Source organism: Sceloporus occidentalis, unplaced genomic scaffold, assembly GCF_023333645.1.
Source record: "Sceloporus occidentalis isolate IW3139 unplaced genomic scaffold, rSceOcc1.0.p SCAF_11, whole genome shotgun sequence".
Taxonomy (NCBI): domain Eukaryota; kingdom Metazoa; phylum Chordata; class Lepidosauria; order Squamata; family Phrynosomatidae; genus Sceloporus; species Sceloporus occidentalis.
Genome location: NW_028316991.1, coordinates 22,306,785 through 22,328,050, shown reverse-complemented (window position 1 = coordinate 22,328,050; position 21,266 = coordinate 22,306,785).

Here is a 21,266-nt window from a genome sequence, read left to right as displayed (position 1 = left end):
AGATGAGTGTTTAATAATACTTCTACTACTCCCTTAATTTTAATTGGAAGGGTTTTCCATCACCTTTACCCACCATAACGGGCAATAACTTTCAAGGCATCCATGTATAAAGTGGATACAGAGGAAAAAGGTGACCTAATTTGCATGTGCCTACCCAGAATCCCTTGTGGTTGTGGCAGTACCATGAGATTTCTGAGGGAAAACAAGCCGTCTGGTGTCTGTAGATGAGTGTTCAATAATACTTTTACTACTCCCTTAATATTAAGTGGAAGGGTTTCCATCACCTTTACCCACCATAACTTATATAATGGTATTTCTTGTGGTTATCCTGAATCCCTTGTGGTTGTGGCAGTGCCATGAGATTTCTGAGGGGAAAAACAAGCTGTCTGGTGTCTGTAGATGAGTGTTTAATAATGCTTTTACTACTTAATATGAATATCATCCATTATTTTCAGTATGCCTTGGGGTTATCCCCAGAGGACATGACATGGGTTAGTAGGGGTAAAGGAATTGGTCAGGGGTGGGTGTGGCTAAACCCTGCTCTCCTTCCCCAGTAAAAGGCTCGAAGATCCGAAGAAGCAATGCTTCACCTGGAGACTCCGGGTCAAACCCAAAAGTTCCCAGGGATAAATGTATGTAAAAAAAAAGACTATGTTATAGATACAAGAGGGTGGGAGAGAAAAGGAGAAAGGATAGGAGGAAGTCCCACAGTGCTTAAAATGCTACTTTCATTAATTTGTTTGGATATAGGTATAATTGTTTATATACACAATGCCTCATTTAATTACATTTTGAATGCCAGGTTCCAAAAACTGCTGCTGGGTCACTAATCAACCACGATGGATCCCTGCCGCTAACACTAAAGTGAATTTTGCACAGAGAAAGTAAAAATACATGAAGTTAACTTATTCTATCATTTGTTCTTTTCCAGCATCCGTTATTTTTGGTTGCCTATTGCTTACGGACACACCATATATTTTAACAAGTTTAATTCCGCATTCATCAATTATTGTTAGATAGGTTCCTCTGACGTCTAGTTATTTACTTCCATTCAGTGATATACTCCATAAACAAAATCTAATTATCAATTTATTACCTTATATCGCAAATTAATTATAAGGATTTTGTTTCTCAGCAAAGGTATCATCGTAACCATCTTTCAATAAATGTCTTTTATATTATTATTAATTTAAACATTTCAAAATAATTATTTTTTCCCATAAAGGCAAAATTACATATTTCAAGCTATAATTCAGATAATGATATAATATATCACACTTTAAATTTTGCATGTCATTAAAGCTCATTTTCATACAATACATTCTACATCATTTTCAATCAATCATTCTAACACGCATGAAATTGAAATTTGTTTCTGAAATTTAATTATATAATTAAGTATCGTCAGTCATTCAAAAAAATCAATTAGTAAATTATATGTTAAATGGGTATTATATAAGTATGGATTGTCTTGAGAATAGGGGTTTTTAACTAGTATTTTCACTAATAATAAATCAGCCTTAGAATATGGTTGATAATTCCCAGTAAAATCGAGAGGCGTCACGTTAATAACACTTCATATTAAAATCTTGATTTGTCAGTCTTAAGACATTTTGGGGAAAAAAAGATGTAGATCACACGTCGCGGCGAACGGAGAAAAAAATGGTTGATTTTAAGTAATATGGTCAGATTGTAGGAGGTCTTCCAGCACCTCGTTAATCTTAATGTGTGTCTTTGCTGTCATACGCTAGAAACTTCTTTTTTTTTGCTGAAACAATAATGAACGGGTGTCGTGCTGTGCATGTGGCAAGGGGTTGATTTCGATTGTCCAATTTTTTTCTGTTCTTGGGCAGAATATTTTAGGATTATCATAAAAATTTGAAAAAATGTTCTCTGGTGTAATTTAGTATAAAGGTTGCATAAAAGCATTGAATTTTATTTATTTATTTTCCTCCTTTCTTTCTGAGCGCACAGTGAAATTCGACACGTACAAATTTAGGATAAAAGTACCAAAAAAAAAGTTACATGCTGTTTTCAGAACAAACTGATTGATTCATACCCTTAAAATAAACAGCCTGTCAGCCTTCAAGTCGATACTTTTTTTTTCTTAAATAGAAAAATGAAAAACTACTCAAAATGAATCATTTTCGGATAAAAATTAACATTTTTTTTTGGAGTAATTCTGGCGAATTAGGATAGGAGGAATAATGGTTTTCTACAATGCTGTCTCAATGTAATTTGGCAGGAAAAGTATTTTAGCACACTCCGACGGGGTGTGTTAGGTCTTTAGATGCTAAATAGAGTTGTGAGGCTAGAATTCTAATTTTTGAAGATTAAATCATGCTATTTTATTTAGATCAGTATTCCAGCAGTTTGGTAAACATTGCTTTACCACTCTCCGTGCCTTCCATTTATTACGTATGTGGTGCCACATCAAGTTGCCGCCACTAAAAAATTTCTGTAGTGCGGTGGAGGCAGCCGATCTTTTTCTGAAGTCACGGCAGGATACTACTTACTAGGTCGACAAGTCAAACTGGTTCTGGATATTGGACAAGAATCAATATGGCAAATAGAGGAGATTTCTGTGCAATGTCAGCCACCAGCCACATCTTGGGGGAGGCAGTAGTGAGTCAAGATGTGAACTTAATAAACCCACATAGTAGACCAAGAGAGTTCTTTCACCTTTGGTGGGGATATTTTATGTGTTGATTTCCAAAATACTTGATAATTGGCCGGATACTTGTTAGCGAAAGGCAGCTACAATTGGGTAGCCACTCCAGTTCCCGAAGTAAAATATAGCTCCTCTGAAGAACGTTTCGTATTAACCAAACAAACTTTATTAAGTTAAACCAAGGCTTTATATGGGTAGGAAAACAATGTTATCATGGGGAATCAACATAGAAAACAAACCACCAGTATCTGCAGCCAATGTTGCCCAATCATTTTAAACTTACGGTGAAGAACAATAACTAATAGGCAGCACACTAAGATGGGACAGAGACAATTAAACTAGATGAACCAGAGACTTGGTACTGCGAACAGTCACAAAATTACCCACATTTATCATGTAACTGCCAGGGCATAGCACCAGAGGGACTCTGGTGGGGAAAGCACTACTTGCGAACAGTGTTACATGTGCCTACAGGTGGGGCCGGACTTGCTTACCTTGATACCGGAAGATTTCCCAGTAGGAGGCCTCCCCTGGACCGCTCTTTAGGTTGGCCATCTAATTATACTTTTGGCCATGACCAGTGGCGTCGCTACAGGGGGGCAATTTCCCCCCCTAGGTTAATCCTTGCCCCCCCTGTTGCCCCCCTGCCGAATTTGGAATAAAGTCGCAATGCGACTTTAAATCCCGTCTTTTTTTTTGTATTATCTTTTTTTTATTTTTTTTATGAGGAGGAGAGAGAGGGTGCAGCCCGCGTAAGATCGGCAGCCAGGGCAACCGATCTTATGCGGGCCGCACCTCGAGCCCTGCTACGTGCCCTCTGCTGAAGTCTGTGAGCCGGATCGAGGAGCTGCAGTGCAGGTAAGGGGGCGGGGTGCTTGAATGAGTATGTGTGATTGAGGGAATGAATCTGTGAATGAATGAGTATATGAATAAATGTGTGTGTGTGATAGCATGGATGTGTAAGTGCTGGAACCTAGGCATGATGAGACTGTGATTGCTCTTAGCAATCACACTCCTATCATGCCAAGTCAGCCAGTACATGCTGAAACCTAGCTAGCTGCCCCCCTTGTGTATTGATGCTGCCAGTAGTATGGGGTCTGCACATCACTTACAGCCATCCTGTACCAGCATGTACTGGCTGACTTGGAATGATAGGAGTGTGATTGCTAACAGCAATCACAGTCCCATCATGCCTAGGTTCCAGCATTTGATGGCTGGATGTGTAAGTGCTGGAACCTAGGCATGATGGGACTTTGATTGCTGTTAGCAATCACACTCCTATCATGCCAAGTCAGCCAGTACATGCTGAAACCTAGCTAGCTGCCCTCCTTGTGTATTGATGCTGCCAGCAGTATGGGGTCTACACATCACTTACAGCCACCCTGTACCAGCATGTACTGGCTGACCTGGCATGATAGGAGTGTGATTGCTAACAGCAATTACAGCAAGCACAGTCCCATCATGCCTAGTTACCAGCATTTACTGGTTGCCTGGGTATGATAGGAGTGTGATTGCTGTGTGGGCAGTGTGGACGCCAGGGCTGGCTTTGGTGACCTGTGATCTATGCCTGTAATTTAGGGGGTTTTAAATATACCTTTTAATGACGTGTTTTTATGTGAATTCCAATTGATCTATACCTGCAAAGCTGTGTTTTTGCGTTATTCTGTAGATCCATATCTATATATATTTCCATACATTATTTATGTATACCTGCAAATACAGGGTTTGTATGTCTTATTCAGTTAATTAATACCTGCAATGCTGTTTCCATGTATTTATTTGATCTATACCTGCAATGCTACGTTTCATATACTATAGTATACCTGCAAATACAGGATTTGTATGTCTGATTCTGTTTATTGGATATATACCTTCAGTGCTGAGATCACGAGTGAATTTCAGTTGATCTATACATGCAAAGCTTGGTTTGTGTGTTAATGTGTTGATCTATACCTGCTATCGGCAACTGGGGCTAATATTAATATATATATGGGCAGCAGGGGCATCAATCCACAAGAGGCAAAAACACTGATGTAGACGTCTGTGACGTAGATTGTGTCCTGCTGCTTGTGTGTTTTTGGTTATCAGTGTAGCAGAGCCTGTCCTCAGGTGTGTGTGTGTATAGGTGTTGGTGTGGCAGAGCCTGTCCTGGTGTGTGTTTGGGTGTTGGTGTGGCAGAGCCTGTCCTGGTGTGTGTGTTCGGTTGTCAGTGTGGCAGAGCCTGTCCTAGGGTGTGTGTTTGGGTGTCAGTGTGTCAGAGCCTGTCCTGATGTGTGTGTGTGTTTGGATGTGGGTGTGGCAGAGCCTGTCCTGATGTGTGTGAGTGTCTGTGTGGCAGAGCCTGTCCTGGTGTGTGTGTGTTTGGTTGTTGGTGTGGCAGAGCCTGTCCTGGTGTGTGTCTGGGTGTCGGTGTGACAGAGCCTATGTTGGTGTGTGTGTTTGGTCATCTGTTTCCTGGCACTTAACTGAATTATTTCATTTATATTTATCCAGAGATAAAATGCCCCCCTGAAGTTGTAGTGACTTCAGGGGACAAAACGTTCAACGCCCTGAAATAATTTAGTGGAAAAGTTATTTATTGTGTTATAATATTTATTTCAAGGATTAGTCGCACTCAATTGTGGCTTTAGGCTTCCCATGTTGAATGACCAGGTATTATTTTAGCCCAATAACAAAAGTATAATTCCATAGCACATTACTTTTGGAAATTATGAATGCCCCCCCAGTTTGACTGTGGTATCTTGTGTAGCCCCCTATATATTGTTTCTAGAGTCGCCACTGGCCGTGACCACCAATGAAGCTGCAGGAGTAAAATAGATTTTGTCCCTGCAGCTGCATTGGTGGCCATCATCTCGGCACATGTATAATTACTCTCGCTGTGTGTATCGGCACAGCACTGGATATGATGTAATATGCGGCACTGACTGGTGGACGTGTTCCCACGGTAAAAGCGTTACAACCTTAGCATTGTTGTCTCCAGCAATAGGTATTGTGGTGGACATTTTAGTAAATGTTAAAGACACAGTAATGACCGACCACAAGTGTCCCGTTTTTCATGGACACTGTCCTGATCCCCAGCGTAGGTGTATTCCTGTCTCACATTTGCATGTAGGGCAGATTATGGGACATTAGGAGGTCAAAGCTATGGTAGCATACACCTCCATTGCAGCTCCTACATGGCTACTAAGCTATGCTCAGAAGCTCAGCATTTCAAGGTGTCTCTTCACGTAAGATCGGCACCTCCAGTCCTGACCCATCCTTGCCCCCCCCCAACAATTTGGACACCCGAAATGTTGGTAGGTATGCTTACGCAACAATTGTCATGGACATTGTTTTCAGCATACGGACACTTTGGTTTTTCATACCCCAACAGTATCAATATTACTTTATAAACACATTCTTTTTATCTGGTGATATAACTTTTTTTTTTTTTTGTTATTTTATTTATTTTTATTTTATAAAATCACGCTTTCTTAACTCGCTGAACTCAGACGTACACACGGTCAGCAAACAAACCTCTAGAAAAAAAAATACTTAGAAAAATATGCTGTCAAGCGCCTGGTTCTGTGACTTGTTCAACTTTTGTACACATTGCGTTTTAGCCATTAGTTTTATAACCCTAATATTTATTTTGACTTTGTTACTGATGCATTGTGAGCGTTTTCAAGCACTTATTTTTCCCAAACTGTCTAAAATAGACATTTTTGCTGTTATTTATGTTGAATAATGTCTGCTTTCCGGTGTCTTAGCGTGAAATGTAAAGTGTGATATGTTGGCATTGGAGCACTAATACCAGTCCTGAGATTGTTCAGGGTCAGCACTTGTCTTAAAACGTTTTATTACATTACCTGTTCGGTGTCCTTAACGTAGAGGTAAAAGTAAAGATGTTTTAAGCTATTAGGACGTCACTCATAAATTACTATTTACACAAATACTCAAATTATGTACTAAAACAGAATTCATGTATTCCTTTAATTGTTCTTCTTTCTTTGGACTTAAAGCCACAACAGTTTAGGCAAACTTTATCATCCTTCAGTCAAAATCACAGTGGGGGGGGGGGGAAATATATCTATATATACAAAGGTAGGTTTTTAAAAAAATATATAGTTTATATTGTTTACTAAGGCTGAATTTTAGTTCCTTTTGCCTTTCATTGGCAATGAGATTGAGCTATGAAAAAAATTTCCATGTAAACACATGAATAGCTGACTAGTATCTATAGAAATATACATATGAAGACCCTTCTTTATCAGAGGTGTATTCTCATACCTGGGAGGGTTTGCCCCAGAGTCTCAGGGTTTTTGTTCCAATCTCGATTCTCAGTCTGGAGCCGACTCATTCATACTCTAAACTGATGATATCGAAGACTCCTAATTGGTGCTTTGCAAACAGTTTGTTATGGATGATATCCCTGCTTGAATGCAGGTGACTCAAATGTATCTGGGTGACCAGTATTAGAGACATTTACTTAACACATTGGATGAGTCTTTCTATAGAATCTGAATAGCCTCCATAGGACGCCTCACCCGACGCTGCTCATTCTTAACCCCTTAATGACAAAGCCCATACATGTACGGACTCAAAATGCATTGTTTTCAATGAGTTTAGGGTAAGGGGTTAAGATAGAGGGCACCAGGGTATCAAACGCTAGCTCTGGGCAGTAAGGACGGCAGCTGCATCTTAAACCACCTTAAATTTCCTTTGGGTGAAAAATATTACTTTCGATATTTTTTTCGGATATATGGGCAAAACTTAACATGTGTTAATGTGTTGGGGTTTATTCACTAAAGCTGAAGATGACAGGATAGTTGCAGTCCCTGAGTGCACCATAAATCTTAATATACTTTATAGAGGGCCATCCAAGGCTCTTCTTAAAGTAAAGTCAGGGAGATGAAACTGCAGTTCTCCTGCCAACTCCTTCTTTAGTGAATAAAGCCCAAAGAACATGCCGGAATATTCAAAAAGATTGGTTCTAGAATGATTTATACCATCATATATTAATAAAACGCCTGTTGGAAATATTAGCGCCCTACTTTACAAAGAATTTCTCATCTCGGATCATTCTATGGCTGCATGAAAATTTTATATCCTAGACATAAATTCGGGGCTAAAATTGTACCAAGATTCGCAATCAAATCAGTCTTTCCGTGGCTATATCTATCTTAATGACTTTCAGTAGAAGAGCTAATTTGTGTCAGAAAAATTAATTCAGATAGCCACGGAGCAGCTTAGAACTTTGCAAGGCAATTAGCAGTTTGTCTCATTTCTGAGAAAAGCTTTGATGGATTAACCTCTTGCAGCGAGGTACTACAGTAAGCAAAGCCCAAGTCTTTCTACAAAGAAACATAGAATTTGAATACAGATCAGACCCTTCTAGTCTGTCCATTTTTCCTGATTTAGAGACTCAGACCTGAGTCAGTCGTTGGCCTCGTCTTAGATTCAGGAGCCGTATGTCTATCCCATGCATGTATATATGTGTGTATGGGCAGGTTTCTTATGGGCAGTGTACATGTGTGTGTATGGGCAGTGTATATGTGCGTGCGTGGGCAGTGTATTAGCAGTGTATACGTGTGTATGGGCAGGCATGTGAACATATATGGGTTTTTTTTAGATAGCACTGATTTTACATCCAGTGACACACACTTACACCATACGGCTTTTTTGGAAACCTGATCTCAAGTTACTTTATAGGAGAATCTAACTTAGATTACATTGGCACCTCATTAATATGACTTTTGATTATACATTTCTAGGGGCCATTCATTTAATGAATTCGCCTGCGTCGAAGCAGGAAAAAATTAACTTGTAAAAAGCGATCCGTTTTTGTGATTGGCTGGATCACCTAAATGTAAAATTTAAAAAAAATACCATATTACAAAACGTGGAAACAATCTATAGAATATAACTAGCCCCAGGGGATAATATTTAACAAATGCTTTTCATTGACCGTCTCACAAATGAATTGCCTCCCTACGGATTTAACAAATAGTTTTTCCCTTCGGTGAAGGAAAAATGGGAAACTTTTGATTTTTAATCGATCACAATACAAAAGCTAATGTCATTAAAAATGTTACAAAAACATACAATGCTGTATTTCAACATTCTCTTTTGATCATGACAATTCAATACAAGACTAGCCTGGGTTTAATTTAATGCGTTTTATTGAGAGCACACGTGTGGTTCTGTTAGGGGCAAATGTGATCCCAAACGGGGACACAGATTCTCTGACTAAGCATCGATATATAAGATAATAGAATAAAAAAAATTTTAATGAATAAAACATGTAGAGGCAGGTTTCCTTTTATCCATGGCAATAAACTGACACATTTTATTTCATAATGGAAAGAAATTAATTAAACAGAAAGGTTACCTCTACACGTAGCCGTTTCTAGCAGTTAAAGGAGCTTTCCACATGGGGGTGCCGCTTAAAATATACCCAAATAAGTTCTGCATCATGTAGAGAGGGGTAAAAGAAAGCTATGCGTCATTTGTTTTTTTCTTTTTAATGCTCCCTGTCACTTAAAAACTGTGTTTAAAAGTATATTGCAATACAACAGCTGCCTAGCAACAAAGTCCTGTCATTCGTCCACAGCCCTCTCCTGTGTATTACATCACAGCGGTCTGAACACATACAGCCACTCCCACTCAAAGCTTTATAGTAACACATTTACACAGTGATGGCCAGTGAGTGTGATTGAGTTAGGTGTTCTGTGCAATAGGTGTGATGAGAGTTGCTAGAAGAGGTGAAAGGTATGAAAGTAATTAGTAAAGGAAAGAAATGTATCCAATTAAATTCCTGATAATGATATGAATGGTAATGATAACGAAATCAGGGTTAGAATTGAATATATTTAGATATAATTTACATTATAAATTATTAAAAATATTTGAGAAATAAATTATTTCCACGGTCTCAGGGTTTAAAAACACATCAGATTTATTAACTTTGTAAAAAAAAAAAACATAAAAAAAACTAATTCATTATTAATACAATGACAACAATCAATATTTGAATTGTTTTACATCATCTTATATAGAAATTTTTACTATCCTGTTAGGAAGCCATGCGTGTTAAGCTACGGTGTCTGAAAATCGGGCACAGCTGGGCCCTTGAACAGGGACTCAAATAAAAAAAAAACCCTCAAATTTACATCTCTTTTTTAAACCCATACGAAAAGGAAATCAATTCAATACTAAACAAAAAGTTGTGATAAACTTCAAAGAAAGAATGTGTCTCTTAGCAATCAAAGCGATGGCAGAATATGAGATGAAAGTGTTTGGTTAGGTTAGGGAGTTCAAAGCACAGACCAAAATCCATTATATTATAGCAAGCATGGTGTAGGAACATGAAAGTAACGTAATTGTTAAGTTAAGGAACTTTTTTTCTGTTAGTTTCAGATATTAACAATGTTCCATTTTACAAGATAAAACTGAGAAAAATATTAAAAAGACTAGAAATTATATGATCAACATCATGTTAGGTGCCTAATATAGTAAATTTTATTAACAAAGGAGATTATATCTGTCTTAGACAGGATCTATGATTAACTTTTTTTATATCCTGCATTAACCCATGCAATGGCATTTACAGATTAAAATAAACCCATCTTGGGGAACGCTCTGGCTACCAGAGCCCCCCCTTGCGGGATGGAAGTAGGAAGTCTTGCTAAGGTTGGTGGGGGTCCCACTGATGTTGCGGGACAAATGCCATTGTTGTAGGGGAAATATGGGGGGGTAGTAGGGGTGATGCAACGCTACTCCCGCAACCCACACTTTCCCCTTAGTGACCCATAGACGAAGAGAAGCGGTGCTTTACCTGGAGAAAGACAAAGAATTCCCAGGTATGCCTATATGTATAGCATACCTCCCAACATTAAAAAAATTACCTGCCCATAAACACACATATACACATACACTGCCCTTACACACATATACATATACACTGCCCTTACACAGACACTGCCTTTAATATATTAGTGGTACATCTGATCTCGATGTTTCAGTCCCATCTTGATAAAAGTTCCCAGGCAGGACTGAAATGTTGAGATCTGATGTAGTATTGATATATTAATCCTTGTGGCCCAATGATGCACCCAGGTGTAGTACTTGTGCTTTGCAGGGTTAGATCTTTTTTAAAACCATATTCATGTATGTAAAACATTATATTTTATGCCTAATATTACAGGTGTATAAATTATACATGTTTTTTAACCTCTCTTTAACCTTAATCCCATACCAGGTTAATTCCACTAAATAAACTAAAAAGCAAATAGATTTCTTTTTTCTTTTTTCAATTTTTTTCAATCCCTGTTTCTTACTGTCTGCTATGTCTCTCCAGCTCACAATAACATTGAGAAGGAAAGAGGCAGTGAATTGAAACAAAGGCAGTGCTTACGGTTATCTGACTGTATACGTACTCGTGATTGGCTGTAGAATTGATCACATGTGTGTAATAGAATTGGTTGTAGACGGGCTGCTCCAATAATTGAGATTGCAGTGATGTGATATCCTTTTAAGTAAATTGGCAATTTTTGTAAATCGATAATTCTTATAGATTTTGTTTTATTCTGAAATAAGGTATCTGAAGCCTGCAAACTGCACTCAGCAGAAACGCAAATGTCAAAATAAAAGAACAAAAACGAAAAAAGAAAATGTATATACAAAGTTATTTAACTTTTATGCCTTTTATTTCCTATATATTCTATTTCAACTATATTTATGTTTCAGCTTGAACACACGTATTATTATGTGAGTAAAACGTAAATGCTGACAGATTTTTTTGCAGTAAAACCATAATATTACGTATAACATTCAAATAAAAAGATTGCATGCCATGGGATAGTAGTTTCACTGAATTTTGGAGAATTTGCTTAAAGCTGTGATTGAAAATGATTTTCTATTATTCATAAATCACTTAACATTTGGCCCGGTGTTAAAAATCTCGGTGTGAAATCACTTTTCGAGATTTCTTTACCTTTCTTTTTATTTTACAGATATAAAACTTAAATTATCTGTCTAAGAGAGACTAAAAAATATATAGATATGTGTGATAAACCTATCATGCAAGTATATCATGGGAGTAGCCCTCTTGACTTCCTTATTTCAGGAACTCCATAATAATTCCTCCTTCGCATTATGGTTCCAATTAGACTCTTTATTTATTTGTTCCACTCGTTTTCTGACAACAAATTTAGCTTCCTGCCCTTTTCATTCTCTCGCTCACACGCCCTCTCTCAATGTCTCCCTTCTTCTTCCTTGTCCCTGTGTCCTTGCCCTGCAGCTCCACTTCTTCTCTTGCCTCTTTTTGATCTTCTGTCTTCTTTCTCCATGTCTTCTTTCTTCTTTCGCCTCTTTGTGAAACAGGTCTCCCTGCTCAATTCCTCAGGCACAGCCTCTCCCCCTTTTGGATGAAAGTACTCGGAGGGGCCAGAGTGATGAAGTAAAATTTGTGGAGAAAGAGAGGTGAAAAAAAAGCTTCTCTTAAAGGCATGCAGTGCCATTATTGTACCTGGATGCCAACCCCAGAGGTATGTACCTCACAGCAAGTGATGCATTTACCTTACTCCTACTGTCAGAGATCCAACAAGGCGTTCAGGGGCGGGGCCTGTGGAATGATGTCACACCCAGCAGCCCTATAAAGCCCCCAGGCTCCCTGTGTTCCATGCTCTGTGGTCCTTTCCCTTTATCACTCCTATTCCTGACCATTGCCAGCACTGGGTTCCTGTTTGCCTGCTCCCTGATCTGTTGACCCCTGGACTGCCTCTGGATTACCCTTTTGCCTGTGTCTTTTTTTGTCCTATTGCCCCCTGGCTTCCTATTTTGCCTGCATTAGATTTCTTGCCTGCTGCCTATCTGTAGTGGGGAAAAAATGTTTCTTTAAACTTGAATGCACGGATATAAGAAATACCCTTTTCTCCAGCTCCAACACTCTCCATAGCCTGCTGTGCGCACCCGTATTGTGTAATATTTCAGTCAGATCCGTCAGTCAGATCATTTAACCAGTCCACTACTATCCTTAATCCCTCTGCAGCACTGTAATAGCCTGCTCGCCCTGCATAACTTTACCTAGTTTAGCGTCATCTGCAAACACAGAAACATGACTTTCAACGCCTATTGCCAGGTCATTTATAAATATGTTGAATTAAATTGGTCCCAGAACAGAACCCTGAGGGACACCACTTACCACTTTTGTCCAGCTTGAAAATTTATCATTTATAACAACTCTCTGTTCTCTATCTCTAAGCCAATGTTCTACCCAAGAACAAGAATTTGCTTCTCGACCAATTTCTTTCAGTTTGAATACGAACCCATTGTGTGGAACCGTGTCAAACGCCTTGGCAAAATCCAAGTAGATTACATCCACTGCAACACCTTGATCTATACTTTTTTTTAGAATTTATGTACTTAAATAATTTTTTTAGGTTGGTTTTGCTCTCTTTGGCTATCCCTCTCTCATTTCCTAGTTTAGCCCATCTAATCACCTTTTTGCATGCATTATTGGCTTCCTTATATCTTATATTGAATTTCTCTGATTTGTCTGATTTAAATGCTTTAAAAGCCATTTTCTTATTTTTAATTTAAGTTTACTTCCCCACTAAGCCACATTGGTTTCACTCTGTTTCTTTTATATTTATTACCCAATATTACCCAATACATACTAGACTTGGGCACCAGGGGGCTCTTCGTCTCGTGCTTGTCTTCGTAAAAGAAAAAAATTTCGTATTCCGCGAATATTTGCCCGTTCCTGTCTTCTCTTCGGGCGAATATTCGTTTTTTCTTCATTTTTTTCCTGTTAAGGGGGTAATACGGGGTAAATGCGTACCGCAGCAGCTCTGGCGCCAGTAGTTTAAATGTGCATATCAGCAACTCTATTGGTTGCCAGCAGGCGACCAATGAGCACACTACCATATATAGCTAATATATTCTCGGGCAGAATATTATGCTACTCAATGTAAAACCAACAGAGGGCAGCATTCTGTCCGATGATATATTACCCATATGTGGCAGTGTGTTCGTTTTCATTTATGTATTATTTAAATAAAATATATTCCCATGATCCGCTGGTCTCCCCGCTGCAACAGTTAAATGTCCGCACTCGCGGACATTAATTCTGTCGAACTTTTTTTCTATTTATTTTGGGGTTTTTTTTGTATTAAACTGTTAGATGAAAGGATCATGGGAATATATTTTATTTGAATAGATGCAAATGAGCACACTGGCACATATGGCTAATATATGTTCGGACAGAATGCTGCCCTCTGTTGGTTATAAATTGATTAGCATTGTTCCATATGCTGAAATCCAAAGTTATTACGCAACTTAATGTAAAACCAACAGAGGGCAGCATTCTGCCCGAAGATATATTAGCCATATATGCTAGTGTGCACATTTGCATTTATTCAAATAAAATATATTTCCATGATCCTTTCGTGTAATGGTTTAATACAAAAAAACCCCAAAATTAATAGAAAAAAGAGTTTGCAAGTTCGACAGAATTAATGTCCGCGAGTGCGGACATCTAACTGTTGCATCGGGGAGACCAGCGGATCATGGGAATATATTTTATTTAAATAATTAATAAATGAAAATGAACACACTGCCACATATGGCTAATATATCTTCGGACAGAATGCTGCCCTCTGCTGGTTTTACATTGAGTAGCATAATAACTTATTAAGCTATTCAATATATCGTACCAACAGAGGGCAGCATTCTGTCCGAAGTTATAATAAGTTATTATGCTAAGTTAAATGTCCGTACCGGCGACTTTGTTGGATGCTGGCACGGACTTTTAACTGTTGCAGCAGGGTCCCAGGTTTTTTTTTTTCTTTTCTGCATAGCAACTAGTGGTAAGGGGCCGTGCGAGTGAGCCTATTGGTCGCTTGCACGGCCTTTTACCCTATGGATTTCTGCTCCCGTTATCCAACACAGCATCACATGGGTTAACGGGAGCGCAAATCAGGAATTAAAAAGGCCGTGCGAGTGAGCCTATTGCTCACCTGGAGGGTCTTCCTCTGGCATCAACCAATTGGTTGATGCCAGAGGAAGACCCTGCAGGTGACCAATAGGCTCACTCGCACTGCCCTGTAACCCCTGACGACGAACCTTTCCACTTCAGTCAACTCCCGCGATGCCGTGAAGATAAGGTAGGCTAGATGAGGAAGGGACCGGGGAGATTAGTAGACGGAGACGAAGATTCTTTGTGTGTGAGTCTTTGTCTTCGCCTACGTTTTACCGGCACTGTCTTCTCTTCTACGTGTCTTCGGAACGAACACGAAAACGCACTCTTCGTGTTCGTTTTCATATTCGCCCGAAGACGAATGCACAAGTCTAGTACATACTGAGAAGTGTACCATTCTAAAATTTGTTTGAAGATACTCCATTTTAATGCCAGTCAATATGTTGTAAAGCTGCCCTTATCGTATTGAAATTGGCCTTTTTATAATTATAGGTTTTAGTATTCCCCATGTGCTATTTCTCTTTTGAGTTTGTTTCAAAAGACACCATATTGTGATCACTATTACCCAAGTGCTCCCCAACCTGAATGTTTGACAATAGATCAACATTGATTGTTATAATAAGATCCAGACAAGAATCCGTTGCCCTGATCTTGCCCTTCCCCCGATCTCTGCCCCCCCTGGTTCTGATCTAAAGCCCCTCTCCTTTCTGTGCTCTCTCCATTTTCTCGATTTGATATGTGTGTAGACATTGCACCCTGAGAAGGTCTAAACTTTCTTTGTGAGCACTCAACCTTTTGTTCTCCAGGCTCTAAGTATAAACATAACGGGGTCAATCAAGACAAAATGTACTTTTAATCCTCTATCGAAACATTAGCTTTAAACTAGAGCGTTTAATGAAACGGATCTATTAAAGACACGCACTTCATCTTAATAGGCAGACTATTTTATTCTAAAGCTGTCATTTAACAAAAGAATTTGCAATCAGCCCAGGTATAATTATATATCCAGCAGACAAAGCTGTTAATGAAGACTATTTTAATAAAACCCAAAAGATATTATCTTTAAAAGAAAAAAGCATTATAGAAAAAAAATATGCAAATCTCAACAACTTCATGACTGCAAAAATTTTTTTTGCCTGATCTTACAATCAATGACACATTGAGGATTCCATGACATTGTTGGGTTTTGTTTTTTTTTTTAAATACTGCCAAATCGTTCCTTCAAGGGAAAATGTCAAAGATGCAACTTTTAATAATATTTTAATTATACAGATTGTCAATCAGAGTAATTGTTTTGGAAATATTCATCTCTTTGTCTCAACCAGTATTATCTAAACTATTGCGTTTTTGAAGTTCTCTCCCTTCTTCTCACCCTATCCTTACAAAGGCTGTCTGAACCAATCAAACACAAGCAGCAACTTAACAAAGCAGATATAACGTAATGGAGGGGAATACCATAAAATCTGGGGTATGATATGCATCTGTGTATAATATGTAGGTAAAACTTGTGTATAATACGCAGTGATAAGAACCCCAGCACCCGTGGCAAGGTTTACGATGTCCATAGAACATCATTAATTTGTTGACCATCATTAAATGTCCATCAAGGGCATTGTTTTTGCCGACCCCTGATAACACGCACCATCAGATTAGGTCCCTGGCTGATAATTAGGGAGATATTGTAAGTGACGAGTTTAGGATTGGTTAATCCGATTAATAATCAGTGACCTAAAATGTGATCAGATCCGTTATGTAATAAAAATGCAAAAATAATTTTATTTTTTTAAATTAATGCGTGATAATTATAATTATTTTGTTTAGCTTACTGACGGGGGCGGGGGGTCATCTGCTGTAGAGTCTGACGGGAGCTGACTTCCAGGTCAATGCTGTTTTTTTATGTTTATTAATATTATTATTATTATTATTATTATTATTATTATTATGTTATTATTTAAGGCTGTCAATGCTGGTGCTCCATATGAGCACATCCCTGATTGTGACTTGATCCCCACAAGCCTGTGGGGACTGAAGACACAAGTTTTAACTTCTTCGATGCTGTCATCGCAATGAAGGGGTTAATGTTGCACTCTCATGGAGCGATCATGCAGCATATCGAAATACATTTAATTGGGTATACGGTAATACGCATCCACTTTTCAGGACTCTAGAAATACAGGTAAATTGGGCATATTATACCTGAGATTTTACGGTAATTATGCAGATCCTGAGAACAGAAAGTTAAAGTGGCTGCTCCCATGGTGTACGTACCATATGGGCTTTTAATACATACTGTATATATTGCTTAATGTTAACAACCGTACATATATTTATTTAATGCATTGTTGTAAAATGTAGGATTCTAAAACAGTAACATCAGGTAAAATCCATTCAGCCCCGTCTTGTCTACACATTGTTCCTGCTGTAGAGACGTTGGTCTCATCTCATAGTTAGGAGCCATATGTCTCATATCTCATGCATGTTTCCATTACTTCACTGTATTAGTCCCTACCACCTCTGTTGGGAGGCTGTTCCACATATATACCACCCTCTCATGAAAGTAAAACTTTATTACATCACATCTAAGCCTCTGACCCTCTAGTTTTAGATTATTATTACCCCTTATACATAACCCAGGTATTGTAGTTATGCTCATTTATATTATTTATTTACAACTGTTTTCCGAATTCCAAAATGATGATGTTTATGGTACTTAAAATTAATACAAACAGAGCAAGAATTCAGCGCATGTCCAGGGAAAAACCATTCAAAAAACACCAGTATAAATATCGGGGATCCCGTTGCGGCCATACGGCCATATATTGCTTCACCCCCGCTACGTCAAAGCACTTTAAGTTTGGCGAGTCCTATCTAATTTTTCACGCCCGTATTGCTTACGAAGGAGCTGACTCAGCGGGACGGAACTGCCCTTTAACACACTGAGACTCTCAAGCAATTTAAAGCCTTCTCTGGACACCATTAATGAGGCTCCTGTGTGACTTCATTTTAATATAACGCTAAAGCCTACATTTTCATTTTCTTTACTTATTACTTCTGTTCTTAAAATAAGTAGTTTGGCTAAAACTTGATATTAACCATTTTTGCATAAATTTCATAACAAAACGTTTTTTTTGGTTTTTTTTCATAAACTTGATGTCATTCCTCACACACTGCACACAGTCCAAAACACATTGGCCCAGTTCTTTTATGACAAAAATAACATCTGTTAAATTATTGTTATTTTTATCAGTATTAATATTATCAAATTGTAATTTCATGTATTTCTAATATGGGATCTCATTTTTTTTTTACTATTATCAGATTAAAACTATTTTTTCAAATATATTGAGCGGTTTTCTTTTTAAAACAGTTGTAGTTTTGCGTAATATATAAATATAATGTATTCAGACAGCTGCATATTAGCCATTTCGCTCAATGAAGAGCAGTTGCCCTTCATAGGTTGATGGCAGAGGAGCCCCCTGCCGGCGACCAATAGAGTCGCTCTTACGGACCTTTAAAATCCTGGGGTTAAAGCTGCCCCATATTAAACCCTGCTAAAAAAAACGTCAAAAAATCTAGGAAAAAAACTAACACAAAGAACGTACACGAATATTCGCCCGAAGAGAACATGGGAACGGGCGAATATTCGTGGAATACGAAGGTGTCTTTTTCCCACGAAGACCAACACGAACTTTGTAGGCACCCAAGTCTAGTTATTACTGTAGGCAGTGCTGATGTTACAACAGTAGCAAAATTATTGTGCTTTTGAACAGAAAATAATGTTGCTTTTTCTTTTTAATTAGATTTATTTTTCTTTGTAAGATGTCATCATGCAGAAAGAAAGATGTATACATACTAGCAGACCCATTACACAGTTACTATAACATTGCTACAAAACAAACCATGAAACGTATTTTGTTTCACATTTCCATTATTTTTTTATTCAACACGTTGCTCTGCACTGCAAGTACGTTTTACTTTACTGAGAAGGCGGTAGATAAGTGGAAGAGCCTCCCAGCAGACATGGTAGAGGTTAATACAGTAAGTGAATTTAAACATGCATGGGATAGGCATACGGCTCCGAACTCCAGAAGACGAGACCAACAAGAACACAGGAATGCATAATGATCTGATCGGCGTCTAGCTCTTCTGCTTCTCATTTCCAACGCGAGGCTTATAAATACCATTTAAACAGATCCGAAGGTAAATAGTGATCTGTCAGCGGGAAGGAAATTGCTGACCTTGTTCTGTTCACTAGTTTAAGAAAAAAAAAGCCAGCCTCCCGGGATTAACAATGCTCTTTTGTTTGGGGGAAGAAAAAAAAAAAAACTGAAACCTGCCCTATTTAATGAAAAACCTCGGAGGGTTAATACAGAAATCTAAATGACATTTCACCTTGACTTACCGCTGCCCTATTACACCGCCTTAGGGTCTTCCTAAAGTGCCATCTCCTAACCGACATCTACAAAGAACCTCCGAACCAATCTGTAGAGGAATCTCGTCATATCGCTCTCCGCTTAGCCCCCATTTCTTGCTTTTTTAAGAAATTATTAATTATTAATGCTAAAATGGATATATTTTGGAGTTTTATGCCATTTTTTACATGCTCGACCCATTAAGTCTTTAAAACGCGGAAATGCCGAATGATTAAATAAGCTTATTGAGCGCGTCCTGAGCCGAGATCAGTATTCCGTACCGTGGATACCTATTGATAGCTGCCGTTCTTTTATAAACTAGGCATTGATGAGAGGTCTAGACTGCTAATTGTGGGTATCTTTTTACAAGCAGGCTTGGATTAAAAGCTTTCTCGCTTTAACTGATTCTAGTTTGTGTGAATGTCAATTTAGTATTTAGAGACCCTTGGGAAACTCTCAGGGAACAGCGCTGAATATTTTAAAGAGTAAGGTGTTACAAAAGTTAGCTCATCTTCTTTGCAGAGTGGTTTTTTTGGTTCCAAATCACAGAAACGAGGCACTTTCCAGTGTACGTATAGACATGAATCTCATGGCATGGCTAGGTTAATGTAAGGTTAAGGATAGTAGAATTGTGTAGCAGTTTGGTTAAAGATTCTTCATAATGTGGGTCTTCGGTTACATTTATCCTCCGCCACATTCGATTTTTCTGTATTTGGTTTGGACAACGAAAACACAACATCCATGTCTAGTCAGAGACGTTAATGCAACTAATTCAATCCAAGTTAAAATATTTAAAGCAAAACTGTCACTTTTCCAGAATCCTACATTTCACATTTTCATACAGCAAATAAATCTATATAATATATAATATAATGTGTGTATATATATATAAATATAAGTAATTTTCAAGGGATCCATGTATGAAGTGGATATAGAGGCAAAGGGTGATAATTGTTGACCTTATTTGCATGCGCCTACCCAGAATCCCTTGTGGTTGTGGCAGCACCTGAGATTTCTGAGGGAAAAACAAGCCTTCTGGTTTGTCTGGTGTCTGTAGATGAGTGTTTAATAATACTTCTACTACCCCTTAATTTTAAGTGGAAGGGTTTCCATCACCTTTACCCACCATAACTTATGTAATGGTATTTCTCGTGCTACCCCAAGCCACAAGTATTAAGCCAGTATTGTAGCCATGTGTTGATTAATCCCATTAAGGAGGAAACATCTGTCAATGAATCTTTGCTCTTTGGCCTCAGGGCTGGGAAAGCAATGGAACCCAAGGTGCTGATTTGCCCTGGCAGAAATGCTGGAGTCACTGTGTGTGGTATTGCTTGTGGTCTTCTCCCGCTTCCTTTTCACCTTGTACCATTGGTTCCTGGAGTTAAGGTGATTTATTTTTGAACCTGGTTAGCACAGAAATGGCCTGCCCTTATTTATTTTTCTTTAATTTATATATTACTTCATTTTATCACAAGTGCCAATTAATTTCCCTGTTTTGATTTCACGTTTTTTTATATCATGGTGAGGCCCTTATCACGATTTGGCACATGATTTTGTCACTTTGTTTTTGGACACTGTTTTCTTTTTAGAGGCAGTAAAGCCTGGATTTTGCTGGAGGAGGATTGGGAGCCTTCTGGCCCCTTCCTATCTTCAAAGAAGGACAGCAAAGGAGTCTCACCCTTCAGGGTGAGACTCGAGATCCGACCCTCTCATGGGGAGGGGAAGGAATTTGTCTGGGTTCCCCTTGTGGGAACCCAGTATCGTATTCTGGGCTTCTGTTGCTAATGCACAGAACAGCACCAAAGGAGCACGCAACTCGGGCTCCACAAAAAAAAAACAAACAAAAAAAAAAATGTCCATGAGTGGTGATCTGGCTACTGAACCTCTTATCCGAGTTTTGTCTAAAGGCTGTCTTATACTGCGGGCAATTACTTTCAAGGGATCCATGTCTAAAGTGAATACAGAGACAAAAGGTGATTATTGTTGACCTAATTTGCGTGCGGCTACCCAGAATTTGTGGATGTGGCAGCACCATGCGATTTCTGAGGGAAAAACAAGCCTTCTGGTGTCTGTAGATGAATGTTTAGTAATGCACTTTTTTTGTTTTTCTTCACAGCGAAGCACGAACCTTGGGGCTTCAAAAAAAAAAAAATACATATCTATGAGTGGTGATCTGGCTACTGCACCTCTTACCTGAGTTTTGTCTAAAGGCCATCCTGTACAG